At 36.9% G+C, this 12,382-nt stretch overlaps 1 protein-coding gene and 1 non-coding gene across 3 annotated transcripts in view; both read right to left on the bottom strand.

Annotated features, from left to right (window-relative positions):
* The window catches only part of RAB3C (RAB3C, member RAS oncogene family), a 293,040-nt gene that overhangs the window by 27,056 nt on the left and 253,602 nt on the right, over positions 1-12,382 (bottom strand). The gene's annotated exons all lie outside the window — the stretch shown is intronic.
* Positions 10,644-10,750, bottom strand: LOC126003053 (U6 spliceosomal RNA). The gene has a single exon (XR_007493597.1). It is a non-coding gene; the product is annotated as a U6 spliceosomal RNA (small nuclear RNA).

Here is a 12,382-nt window from a genome sequence, read left to right as displayed (position 1 = left end):
GTCAGAATCTACCTACTTCTACCTTTCATCTCTTCTGCCAGATCCAAGCAATAGGATTTTGACAGTAAGAACAGCATTTTTGCTTATCTGTCTTGTATTCTCTTGCTAAATCCTTTATACAGCAGTCAAATGATTAAAGAGGCTATTACTTTTCTGCTCAGAACTCTTATTTGTCAGCAATTAAATGATATGAAAAACACATGTTTTTTCTCATTTCTTAAGCAGCTCTATGTGCTCTTACCCTTCTATATCACTGGCCTATCTTCTCTGTTTTATCATTTGGTTATCTAATGGGAACCACAAGACTTTGTACTTTCACTCCTTGAAAAATTCTTTCCTATTGCATTCCTGACTCACTTTTTCATAGCTTTCCATTGATGTGAAGATTTCAGCCAAGAGTTTGTTCAGAACCCAACACCTACTCCCCAAGAATCTTCACTGTTCCATTTTGGGGTATATTGGCCCAAATCTGTGGTGCTTAGGAGTTACTCCTGGTAGTGGTCACCTGGAACCAGAGAGATATTACAGCAGGAAGGGCATTTGCCTTATATGTGGGCAACTTGAGTTTGATACCTGGGATCCATATGGTTATGCTGAGATCATCAGCAGTAACTCTTCAGCATCCAAGAGCCAAAAATATGAAAAGGTGATAGTCACAAAAATAGATATATAATAGACATGAAAAATACATGCATGATATATATGCAGACATACTTTTTAACACAGATCTGAATATAAAACAATGAAATGCAAGGGGAAAACATAAGTAATAGTATATTCTTGATATGTCTCAATGTTGTCTTTGGGAACTTGATGCCAATGACAAGGGAAACCGAAAAGGGGACGAGTAATGAAGTGCCATGATCTCTGGGAGATTGGTTAAGGTTTGATTCCCACCACCAATCTCTCAGACAGGAAAGGCAGTTCCCATTCCACTGTCCGATTAGGTCAGGGGGGACAGTTCCAGTTGTAGAGATCCACAGAAAATAATTCACACAGTGAAAAGGTACAAGAATGGGTTCAGGAAATCCAGTGCTCAAGCAAGGAATTCAAACCACAAAAGCTTTCTGCTCCTTCGATGGAGTGCAGCTCAGTGGAAGAAGACCAAAGAATGAGCCCCAGCCTTCCTCAGACCCTTGCTTTTTTTGACAAGAATCAACCACCTGCTTCTGAACTACACAGCCATGACAGCTCTTTTCATCAAATATCACTGCTCATACTGGGTGAAGATAGGTAGGGAAGAAAAAGAGCAAGTCCCAGCCAAATTCCTCAGACATCCCCTGCAAAATTCATTTGCAGAAAAGCCAGAACCACAGAACCACAGCAAACCCAATGAGCCCCAAGAAACAATGGCAAAGATAGTCAGAAAGGCATAAGAAAGTATGAAAAAAAAAAGCTACAATCATGAATGATATAAATAAAGACTATAGTAGGTGATACAAAAGATGAAATAGAAGGTCTAAGCAACAGAATAACAACAGTTCAGGACAACAAGCAGCTATAAGATGAGACACAGAAAATCTCTAGAAAACAATGTGTAAAAAAGTCTGAAAACAGAAATGTTGTCATATCTGCCCATTGGCCATTGCCATAGACCACCTAATACTTGAAAAAGAAGCAAATTAAGCCACAAAAACTCATGGATATACCGGGTGTCCAGCAGATCTCACTGTGGCCTCTCGGGAGTGGGGTGTGGCAAATCCACTGCTATGCTGAAGACTTGGTTGCTGCACACATAGGCACACCCAATAAATGTCATTACATCAGTGGCCCAACTTCAGCACTTTTCCAAGTATCTCTGCAGAGATACTTCATTGTGAAAAACTCTAGTTATGTTGGCTTTGTGGCTGACATCTCCGGAACTCTTTGAAGCCAGGGTGGGCTGTATCCTCCTATGCTTCTGGACTCTGAAACAGAAATCTGTGCAGCCAGTCCTACAATCTACTGTTGCCATCTTATGAACAACTCAGAAAAAGATTCTCAAAGTCCTGGACAATGCAGCCACATATGTGGCCATGTGACACCTCTATAATTTTAGTACTGTTATTGCAGTAGGAATATGCCAAATTAGGTATGAAATTATCATCAAAGCCACATAAACTCAACAAACAAAACCAACACAGAATGCTCAACTATCAATGAACAACTTAGTAAATATTCAAGGAATGACCCCATTGTGAGATGATGATTTTTCACAAATATACTTTTAGTCACTTAGTTTGATAACTACTTATAATTTAGTTGTAACAAGCAATATTAAATAAATTATTCATACCTGACAATGGAGAGATTAGGAAACTGAGGGCAATGGTAAAGAGAATTTTACATTGCTGGTGAGATTTGTGTTAGAGCACTGAATTATGAGCAACTCTGTAAATAAGGGTGTTTAGAATAAAGAAATATAGAACTACATATCTTTAAAAAGTCTGAAAACAAATATGGACATTTTCATTTTCAAGGCTTGTGTTTCTGTCAGTTATCTCCCTGATACCACTAGTTACTTATTTTTAGAAAGTAAAATCACACCACTGCATATTCATTGTAGTTTATCATACTAGTTTCTATTAGAATATTTAAAAGTATGTAAAATCTCTTCAGTTTCACTTGATTTTTAATAATTCTTGACTATTGTAAATCATGAAAATAAAACTTACCTTGAAAACAAAAAAAATTATCTTACTACAAAGTTTTAGCACACTGTAACAATCATCATCATTAGAATAAACATCCTACTCTGAAAGGAGGAAGTTTTTTTAGTTTGTTTTTGTTTGTTTTGGGGCCAAATCTAGTTGTGCTCAGGAATCACTCCTGATGGTGCTCAAAGAAACTTATGTGGTGCTAAGGATTGAACCCTTGTTGGCCTTGTGTACTATCTCATTAGCCTGAAAAGGGATTTGTAAATCGCATGTAATATGGATTTTATATTAAGATTCAGATAAAGATCTCACTCTTCATGAAAAGCACAAGCATCCCAATTTAAAAGTTAGGGCAGATGCTCACAACTAAAACTCCTCAGAAGTTCATATGGCCAACAGGCACATTAAAAGGTGCTCATCAGGAAAGTACACCGGCCCAGTGGGGCTCAGCTGTGAAAGACTGTGAGTGTGACCTGTCTATGTCTGTCTACTGTCCTCTTGCGTGAAACTCTTGCGAGTGGGGCAAAAAGAGCCTCCAGAAACCTCGCTCGCCCAGACGCCATTTTCAGGGAGGGACTTCAGAGCATAAAAACCGGCTATCCTTTGCAAAAGCTGGCTCCCTGTGTGTGACACCAGGCGGGGAAAATCCGCGAAAGTACACCGGCCCAGTGGGGCTCAGCTGTGAAAGACTGTGAGTGTGACCTGTCTATGTCTGTCTACTGTCCTCTTGCGTGAAACTCTTGCGAGTGGGGCAAAAAGAGGCTCAGAGGAGCACGGCCGCTCCGCTTCGCTACGCGGCCGTGCACTCTTTCTAAGGAAAGAACTCCATTGCAACAAGAAGGAAAAATCACACTAAGAACGACGCTATATCACAGAAGCAAACATTTCTCTCTGGACTGTCTTCTCTGTTACATGCTCGGGCCTAAGATTTGACCCAGTGTGAGGCTTCATCCACGGAGGACTCCCCTCCCTTAGAGGCAAGTCAGCCCATCCAGAAAGGGAGGAGCCAGAGGAGTGTGCTGCCTACATCATATAGACAATGAATACCACTACAACACGTAGAAAAACCCACAATACAAATGTGACAATGGGGAAACAGCGCAGGCCAGCATCAGACATAGAGAATGAAGATGACAATTCTGAGGACCAGATAATGACTGAACAACTAATCAACCTCTCAGATAAGGACTTTAGACTAGCAATATGGAAGGTGCTCAACAGACTCCAAGAAACCATGGATCGAGTTGAACAGAACACTAATAAGAACCAAGAAAATATGAAGGCAGAAATGACAAAACTCCAAACTGAAATAACATGTCAACTAACAGGCCTGAAAAACTCAGTAAACGAAGTGAATGACAAAATGGATAAGCTCTGGGACAGGGTATCAGAAGCTGAGAATAGACTTGGTGCTGTGGAAGATGAGATACATAACAATTCCATACAGCAGGAGAGATTGGACAAAAAACTTAAAGCAAATGAGCAGACAATGGAAAAATTAGTCAAAGAATGGGAACAGACGAAAATAGAAGTCTATGATAAGATCAACAGAAACAACTTAAGAATCATTGGAGTCCCAGAGACCCAGGAAGAAAATTTCCAGGAAGAATCAATGGTCAAGAACATCATTAAAGAGAAACTTCCAGAGCTAAAGAATATATGTGATCAAATCCTGCATGCCCGAAGAGTACCAACCAAAAGAGACCCCAGAAAAACCACCCCAAGACACATCCTAGTCACAATGACAAATCCCACAGATAGAGACAGAATTCTGAAAACAGCAAGATCAAAAGGGGAAATCATGTTCAAGCAAGCTTCCCTGAGATTTACAGCAGACCTGTCACCAGAAACGCTCAATGCCAGAAAGCAGTGGTGGGATATTGTGACAAGACTGAATGAAATGAATGCTTCACCCAGAATACTATACCCAGCAAAACTCACTTTCCGGTTTGATGGAAGAATACATGGTTTCACAGACAAAAAACAGCTCAGAAACTTCACAGACACAAAACCAGTCTTAAGAGAAAAACTGAAAGACCTAATCTAAGACAAGACTACCCAAAAGACACACCAAATTTTGAAATAAAGATGGCGTTAAATCCCAGGACAATTCTTTCTCTCAACGTCAATGGACTAAATGCACCAGTTAAGAGACACAGAGTGGCTAAATGGATCAAAAAACTCAATCCAACCTTCTGCTGCCTACAAGAAACGCACCTGAATAGTCAGAACAAACATAGACTCAAAATAAAAGGCTGGAGAAAAGTTATCCAAGCAAACAACACCCATAAAAAAGCTGGAGTGGCCATACTAATATCAGATAATGCAAACTTTATACTCAGGAAGGTTGTAAGGGACAAAGACGGACATTTTATATTAATCAAGGGGTACGTAGAGCAGGAAGAATTCACTCTCCTAAACATATATGCACCGAATGAGGGGCCAGCAAAATATTTAATACAACTGCTGACAAATCTGAAAAATAATATCAACAACAACACAATAATTGTGGGGGACCTAAACACGGCTTTGTCAACACTGGACAGGTCAACCAGACTGAAACCCAACAAGAATATACTAGACCTGAGGAGAGAAATGGAAGAAAGAGGCCTAGTGGATATATATAGGACACTCCATCCCCAGAAACCTGGATACACATTCTTCTCCAATGTACATGGGACATTCTCCAGGATAGACTACATGCTGGCACATAAAACATACCTCCATAAGATCAAGAGGATAGAAATTTTGCAGACTACCTTCGCTGACCACAAGGCTCTGAAATTATTTGTGAACTCCAAAGGGACTCAGAAGAAACACTTTAACACCTGGAAGTTAAACAGCCTCATGCTCAATAACCAGTGGGTCCGAGATGAAATCAAGGAGGAAATAAAAAGGTTCCTGGAAACAAATGACAATAAAGACACAAACTCTCAGAACTTATGGGACACAGCAAAAGCAGTACTGAGAGGAAAATTTATAGCTTTGCAAGCACACATCAGGAAGGAAGAAGGAGCTTACCAGAGTAGCTTAATGACACAGCTAATAGAACTAGAAAATGCTCAACAAAAGGACCCAAGAATAGGAAGACAGAAGGAAATAACAAAGCTGAGAGCAGAAATCAACGAAGTGGAAACTCAAAAAACAATCCGAAAGATCAACAAAAGCAGAAGTTGGTTCTTTGAAAAAATAAACAAGATTGATAGACCACTGGCAAACCTAACAAAGAAAGAGAGAGAGAGAAACTTGATAACTCGTATCAGGAATGAAAAAGGAGAGATCACTACTGATATGACAGAGATTCAAAGGGTAATCAGAAACTACTTTGAAAAACTCTACGCCACTAAAAATGAGAACCTGGAAGAAATGGATAAATTCTTGGACTCTTATAATCTTCCACGGTTGAAGGAAGAGGATGTAGCATATCTAAACACCCCATCACCATTGATGAAATTAAAACAGTAATCAAATGTCTGCCGAAAAACAAAAGGCCAGGTCCAGATGGATTCACTAATGAATTCTATCAAACTTTCCAAGAGGAACTACTGCCAATCTTGGCAAGACTCTTTCATGAAATTGAACAAACAGAAACACTTCCAAATAGCTTTTATGAAGCCAACATCACCTTGATACCTAAACCAGACAGAGACGCTACCAAAAAAGAAAATTACAGACCAATATCACTGATGAATGCAGATGCAAAGATCCTCAACAAAATCCTGGCAAATAGGATTCAATGCCTCATTAAGAAGATCATCCACTACGATCAAGTAGGTTTCATCCCAGGAATGCAAGGCTGGTTTAACATCCGTAAATCTATCAACATAATACACAACATCAATAACAAGAAAAATAAAAACCACATGATCATATCAATAGATGCAGAGAAAGCATTTGATAAGGTCCAACACCCATTCTTGATCAAAACTCTCAGCAAGATGGGAATGGAGGGAACCTTTCTCAATATAGTGAAGGCCATCTACCACAAGCCAGTGGCAAATATTATCCTCAATGGAGAAAAACTGAAAGCCTTCCCTCTAAATTCTGGCACAAGACAAGGCTGTCCTCTCTCACCACTCCTATTCAACATAGCACTGGAAGTACTTGCTATAGCGATTAGGCAAGTAAAGGATATCAAGGGAATCCAGATAGGAAAGGAAGAAGTCAAGCTCTCACTGTTTGCAGATGACATGATACTCTACTTAGAAAACCCTAAAGACTCTATCAAAAAGCTTCTAGAAACAATAGACTCATATAGCAAGGTGGCAGGCTACAAAATTAACACACAAAAATCAATGGCCTTTCTATACACCAACAGTAATAAAGAAGAAATGGACATTAAGAAAACAACCCCATTCACAATAGTACCACACAAACTCAAATATCTTGGAATCAACTTGACTAAATATGTGAAGGACCTATACAAAGAAAACTATAAAACTCTGCTCCAAGAAATAAGAGAGGACACACGGAAATGGAAACACATACCCTGCTCATGGATTGGCAGGATTAACATCATCAAAATGTCAATACTCCCCAAGGCATTATACAGATTTAATGCCATCCCTCTAAAGATACCCATGACATTCTTCAAAGAAGTGGATCAGACACTTTTGAAATTCATTTGGAACAATAAACACCCTCGAATAGCTAAAGCAATCATTGGGAAAAAGAATATGGGAGGAATTACTTTTCCCAACTTTAAACTGTACTACAAAGCAACAGTTATCAAAACAGCATGGTATTGGAATAAGGATAGGTCCTCAGATCAGTGGAATAGGCTTGAATACTCAGAAAATGTTCCCCAGACGTACAACCATCTAATTTTTGATAAAGGAGCAGGAAATCCTAAATGGAGCAGGGAAAGCCTCTTCAACAAGTGGTGTTGGCACAACTGGATAGCCACTTGCAAAAAATTAAACTTAGACCCCCAGCTAACATCATGTACAAAGGTAAAATCCAAATGGATTAAAGACCTCGATATCAGCCCCAAAACCATAAGATATATAGAACAGCACATAGGCAAAACACTCCAGGACATTACAGGCATCTTCAAGGAGGAAACTGCACTCTCCAAGCAAGTGAAAGCAGAGATTAACAGATGGGAATATATTAAGCTGAGAAGCTTCTGCACCTCAAAGGAAATAGTGCCCAGGATACAAGAGCCACCCACTGAGTGGGAGAAACTATTCACCCAATACCCATCAGATAAGGGGCTAATCTCCAAAATATACAAGGCACTGACAGAACTTTACAAGAAAAAAACATCTAACCCCATCAAAAAATGGGGAGAAGAAATGAACAGACACTTTGACAAAGAAGAAATACGCATGGCCAAAAGACACATGAAAAAATGTTCCACATCACTAATCATCAGGGAGATGCAAATCAAAACAACGATGAGATACCACCTCACACCCCAGAGAATGGCACACATCACAAAGAATGAGAATAAACAGTGTTGGCGGGGATGTGGAGAGAAAGGAACTCTTATCCACTGCTGGTGGGAATGCTGTCTAGTTCAACCTTTATGGAAAGCGATATGGAGATTCCTCCAAAAACTGGAAATCGAGCTCCCATACGATCCAGCTATACCACTCCTAGGAATATACCCTAGGAACACAAAAATACAATACAAAAACCCCTTCCTTACACCTATATTCATTGCAGCTCTATTTACCATAGCAAGACTCTGGAAACAACCAAGATGCCCTTCAACAGATGAATGGCTAAAGAAACTGTGGTACATATACACAATGGAATATTATGCAGCTGTCAGGAGAGATGAAGTCATGAAATTTTCCTATACATGGATGTACATGGAATCTATTATGCTGAGTGAAATAAGTCAGAGAGAGAGAGAAAAACGCAGAATGGTCTCACTCATCTATGGGTTTTAAGAAAAATGAAAGACACCCTTGTAATAATAATTTTCAGACACAAAAGAGAAAAGAGCTGGAAGTTCCAGCTCACCTCAGGAAGCTCACCACAAAGAGTGATGAGTTTAGTTAGAGAAATAACTGCATTTTGAACTGTCCTAATATTGAGAATGTATGAGGGAAATGTAGAGCCTGTTTAGGGTACAGGCGGGGGTTGGGTGGGGAGGAGGGTGATTTGGGACTTGGGTGATGGGAATGTTGCACTGGTGATGGGTGGTGTTCCTTTTATGACTGAAACCCAAACACAATCATGTATGTAATCAAGGTGTTTAAATAAAAAAAAAAAATAAAAAAAAAAAAAAAAAAAACAAAATTATAAAAAAAAAAAAAAAAAAAAAAAAGGTGCTCATCATCTCTATTATTTTGGGAAATATATAAACAGAAATGAGGAAATAGTTCACATCTCTGAGAATGGTTATTCTCCCAAACATCAGTGTTAGAGGGAATTTAAAGAGTATGTACCACTTGTATATTATTGATGGGAATGTGAACAGGTGTAGTCATGATGGAAAGAAGTAAAGAGAGTCTTAGTGAACTTAAATAAAGTAATTCCATGTGAATCAGTCATACCAGTTCTGAGATTTTATGCCCAAATACAGAAACACTAATTCAAAGACATATGCACCTCCATAGTTACTGCAATTGTTTACAATAATCTAGAGTTACTAAAAGTTACTGACATAATGAATAAATACATAGCAAATTTACATAAGGACTACTACTCATTGTAAAAAAAAAACCTGTCATTTACAATAGCCTGGATAGACTTGGAGGGTAAAGATAAACAACATATTATTTCAATTATCTGTGAAAGTAAATAAATGAAACAACTAAATACAACAAAAACAAATATTTAAATTACAAGATCAAATAAGTAATTGCTAGAAGTGGGCGGGGAGGGAGGTGGGAAAATCTAGTAAAAGAATTCAATTGTATGGTGAAGGATGAAACTGAATATTTTGGTAAACTTAATGAGTTGGGATTCATGGGGTGGTTGGACCAAATTTCATTTATATAGACTAAGTCATTTTTGCATTGGACAAGATATATTATTATTTAGAGTTAAAGTATACATAATTGGGATGGTTCTATAAAACTTGAGGTGCATGGTTATTTCATTCATAAGGAACTTATATTTGTAAGGTTATAATAATAAAAAGTTAATAAAAATTGGAGAACTCATAGATGATGAGGATCTTTCCCACTCCAACAATATGGACATAGTTAACTCAAAGAAAATACATAGAAATGTTATTTGGTTTATTCTATATCCGATGGAAATAGCTAAAAAAGAAGGTTAGCCAGAGGAAATCATGGGTAGTAATGCTCTTCTGCAGAGAGCTGTGCACAGACAGGTACTTAGTGCACTAAAATAGCATTTCTGAGACTCCTGACTAAATCCAGAGTTTGGCATAAACTCTGTTCTTTCCATAAACGCTTCAGTTAAGATTTAAATAAAATCTTTAAAAGCTTCTGGAGAACACTCAATGCATATTTGGAATAGGTGGTTCAAATTTAAAAACAGGCTTAGGGCAAAACTCTTCTAATGAGTTCTGGCCCTTCAACCTGGGTTTATTACAGAATTGTTTTTGTAGGGGCAAGGAAAAAGATTAAAAAATTGATGGAAAAACATCAACCTTTATTAAAGTGGCTGGAGGCAAAACTAAATATATGAGCTTGAGAGCAAGCTTAAAAATGACCAGGATGGGAGTAAGTCCACCACCAGAACTTCTTAAGTTTCTTGGTTTTAGCATTGTAGCTAACATTGTGGTCCAATGCAAGTGAACTTGATGCTCTAAGGCTGAAGACCAAGAATTGAGATTGGCTATAAAAATGTGTGCCCCACCAAAGCACTAAGTCAGGTATAGAATGCTGCAAATGAGGTTAACATTTCAGGTATAGCCACAAAGGAGAATCTTGTTCCATAAAACATCAAATTCTTGCTTTATACAAAAATGCTTTTAATGTAAGCAACTCTTAAAATCCCACCATTAAATTTCACAGTAAAGGAAAGGGGTGACTAGTTGCCTTTGAACTCTAGCTTAGTGTATTCTTTTTTTTTTTTTTTTTAAATATGGAACGCTTCACGAATTTGCGTGTCATCCTTGCGCAGGGGCCATGCTAATCTTCTCTGTATCGTTCCAATTTTAGTATATGTGCTGCCGAAGCGAGCACGCTTAGTGTATTCTTTAATGAAAAGACTTCAGGATTTTAGTAGCTAATTAAAAATTATTGTGCTTTTTTATTTGATCTTGTTCCATTTATTTACCTTAGTTTAGTCCTGTACTATTGTATCCTCATTCTTCTGCCAGTACACTGAGTTTCTCTTCTTTTGCATGTTAACATTCTATTTACTTCCAAATTACTCAGACCAATAAAATATCTTTAAAAAATGATGCTGGGGAAAAAAAATAGACAACTATACGATGAGCAAGAAACCAGGATACCATCTGACATATGTAAATGTTTGTCCAAAGAAAATTAAAGACCTAAATATTAGATTCTAACTGTAAAACTGAACAAAATATGTGACATATTTTACATTTTTACATATTTTACATTTGTCCTAGAAATATTTATGGGATTTATTTCAATTGTCAAAGAAAAATGATAATAAAATCATACAACTTTATATTAAAAAACTTCTGCACAGCAAAAACACAAAACTAAACTAAAACAAAAGTCATGACCAAAATGATAAGTATCCTACTAAATTGGAAAATATATTTGTATACTGTCCATTATATATGAAGCCAATAGCCAGAGTATATGATGATCTCAAACAATTCTTCAAGAAAAACACAAGCAACCCATTAAAAATGGGAAGATCATTTAATCTAAATATACAATATACTATTGTATATACAATAGATTAATATAACATAATATAATATAATATGATATGATATAATATAATACAGATGGCCGACAGTGACATCAACATATGTTGATTATCTTTTATTATTAGAAAAAAGCAAATAAAAAAAGCAACGAGTTATTGCTTCACATCTGTGAGACTGGTTATTATCCAAAAGACAAGAAATAGGTGTTGGTGAATTTGTGAAGAGAAGGAAATACTTGTCCACTGTTGTGAAAATGTAAATTGGCGCAGTTGCTATGGAAAGCAGTATGGAGATTCTTCAAAAACATTAATAGCAGAAATGACATATTCCACTACTGGGTATTAACTTCTAAACTAATTTAAGAAGACATATGCATCCTTGTGTTTTTGATATGGTTTACAATATGATACTATTTACACTCATCAAGAGCTAAAACAATCTAAGATTCTATTGACAGATAACTGGATAAAAATGTAGAATATGAACACAATAGAATACTACTTGGCTACAAAACAATGAAATCCTGCCATCTGCAGTACTAACATGGTTGGACCTCAAGGGTATGATGTTTTAAAATGTTCCAGATGGAGAAAAACAAACTCCTTATGCTTTTATACACCTCTGATATATAGATAATCAAGCAGGACAAAGATTAAAAAAACTTAGATTATAAAATCAAATTAATGATTGCTTGAAATAAAAAGAGAAAGGTAAGTCAGATAAAAGGATTAAATTAGATGCTAAATGGTAAACTTAATATAGGATATATGTATGCTCATTTTAAATGATATAATCAAAAACTTATATAATGTCACAATGTAATGTTGCTTCAATATGAAAATTATTCGTTGTCTATTACACAAACATTTAAGTAAAAATTATATAATGTGCTATTACTTATAAAACATACCACCTATCTGAAAAAACAACAGTTGAGATATAATATATAATATAATAAATATGT

Source organism: Suncus etruscus, chromosome 2, assembly GCF_024139225.1.
Source record: "Suncus etruscus isolate mSunEtr1 chromosome 2, mSunEtr1.pri.cur, whole genome shotgun sequence".
Lineage (NCBI taxonomy): Eukaryota > Metazoa > Chordata > Mammalia > Eulipotyphla > Soricidae > Suncus > Suncus etruscus.
Note: the sequence above shows the minus strand (reverse complement) of the source record. Positions and strands in the feature narration are given on the sequence as shown.